The following is a 2,333-nucleotide window of genomic DNA, read 5'->3' on the forward strand; positions in this document are numbered from 1 at the left end:
AAATGTCATATTAATGGTTTTATTGTTGTGATCATTAAATATGAAATTATGCACAAAATAACGCTTTGGCCATATTCAGTGTTTTTATGCCAATAAATAGTTTGTTCAAGGTTCTGAATTTTTGCATGTGAGGCTGAAAATATTGAATTACATGTACATTTATGTCATTAATCCAAAATGAACCTTCTCCAAATTAACATAATCACATAATTACATAATTATGATAAATAATTGTGCAATTTTGCAACAAATTGGATTATAACAGCACTAAGTTTTGTTCTTATATGTTTATGAAAGGAAAAACTATTTAAAGAAGACTTACTTATTTCATTTACCTAAAATAAAGTCCTTGATGCAAACAATAAATGGTAACTAATTCTCAAACTATCAACAAGTAACGCTAAGTTGTCCACAGTCAACACTTTGTACCACCCAATTTTTTTTTTCAAGATATCACCGAGTTTTCCATAACATATGAAGTTCAAAGACTTATTTGCAGATTACCGAATTATGTCATTTACCTGAAATAGAGTATTTGATTTCAACAATGTCCTATTTGGAAAGGTTTTATTTTGTGGTAATTAATTAATAATGGTGGTACTCCAGCTTCTTCAGACATTTGACTTAACAGGTGCAGAAGCTTCGTCATTCTCATGACGCTCCCCTCAGAGATGATTTTTTTCTTCGATGTATTTGCTACAGAATGTCTTGTATTCTTGGGATTCACTCTCCTTTTCAGATTCTCTGCTTGACCGCCAATCACTTGCTTGCAAAACCTGTACAAAAGTAGATGGCTATGATCAGGCTTGGAAAAGATATGATGAAATTATTATACTTTCTCCCTGTATTTATTGGGGAAAAAAGTCTAATTAGGGAGAAAACATAAATGGGTATATAGGCCGAACATGAAATGTTCAGAAAATTTGTCTGTGCATGCATATTAAGTTATCCAATTTACAAGAATATAATGTGATGGCATGCCCATATAAAATTTATTTATTTATTTATTATTTTTTTAAGTATCCTAATATTTCCTACAATTAAAGGCACTATATCCTACAGTTAAGGGCACTATTACTGTGATCTGACTTTAATCACACACTTTATAATTTTTCATAAAATAGGAAAATAGTATCACCTTGCACATTGACTAGCTACCATTCTCTAAATCAACAGAAAATATTCCATACGTCTGGACACTTTTTATGATGAAGAAGGTTCTGCATTGTTTGTTTGTTTTTTAAGGGGGGGGGGGGTAACACAACATTGGTGATAGCTTCAATGTCTTACCTTGATGTAATTATTGTGGCATGATCTGTGATACCGGACTTCGATTTCCACCATGTCTTGACCTTAAATATCAAGAAGGATGGATTCATCATTGAGTAGTTCAGCAGCCTTGAGAAGTTGTCCACCTGAAAAAAAAAAAATCTGGTTCAAAGTGGTTTCAACAATTATGTGGAAATGTCTTTCCATATATATGACATTATGGTGGTGTCACACTTTATATACATGTACATGTAATTATGACTGTACCTTTTTCATATTCACAGTTTGTGAGTGGCTCTTTTTTCCGCGGTCCATATGGCTGCTGGATCCATTTGCTCTTCTTGCATATGATGCACTCCACTGGTAGAACATGCCTGGTCCTTTGCTCTTTCTCTCCTGTGCGTCTTCTCTTGAGGGCGATTACTACATCTCCTGCGACATCACCCCCTTCACTAATTGAGCTCTTCTCCATCCTCAGTTTTGCTCGCTTTATTTTTGATACATTGCAGAATCTGTTGAAATGAGAACGAGACAGATAAAATATTTGGCAATGAAATGGCTGATTGGATTTAAACAATTATAGAGATCAGAAAGTTTCAGTTAAAAGTATGTTTGTAATCAAATCATACTTCTTGTAGAAGTAGATTTAATTTTTTCCCTTCGTAATTGATATCCCTCATGTCTGTGGCTCTTAAAAAGAAAAATACAGAATGTCCGAAAACCAACCTGTCTATAGTCTGGCTCTTACAGCCATGGATCCCAACATTGAGTATTACAAGAACCAGAAAATGCTATAAAGACTAACGACAGAGGTTGACAATTACGTTACAGCTGCTGTAACGATAGCCGGTGTGAAACAAATAAGGGAAAGATTCCAAGATCTGGCCATCACTAATTGTTCCCTTCAGTGACCTATCAGCCATCATCAGAAAGTAAAAATCAGTCCTAAAAACTTAGCAGGGAAAATATTGAAGTATTTACTGAGAACACAATTCCAAATTTTAAGACCAGTTTCATATGTTCTGACTGTAAAGGGTGACAAGTGATGGCCAAATATGGTTACC

The 2,333-nt window shown here is 34.2% G+C and overlaps 1 long non-coding RNA gene across 1 annotated transcript; it reads right to left on the bottom strand.

Moving 5' to 3' along the window:
- Window positions 1-234: 234 nt before the first annotated feature.
- Window positions 235-1,816, bottom strand: LOC119731103. Its single transcript, XR_005271429.1, has 3 exons — window positions 1,537-1,816; window positions 1,291-1,415; window positions 235-776 (listed from the first exon to the last, which is right to left on the bottom strand). It is a non-coding gene; the product is annotated as an uncharacterized LOC119731103 (long non-coding RNA).
- Between the last annotated feature and the right edge of the window lie 517 nt (window positions 1,817-2,333).

The sequence above is a fragment of the Patiria miniata genome, unplaced genomic scaffold (assembly GCF_015706575.1).
Source record: "Patiria miniata isolate m_02_andy unplaced genomic scaffold, ASM1570657v1 HiC_scaffold_23, whole genome shotgun sequence".
NCBI lineage: Eukaryota > Metazoa > Echinodermata > Asteroidea > Valvatida > Asterinidae > Patiria > Patiria miniata.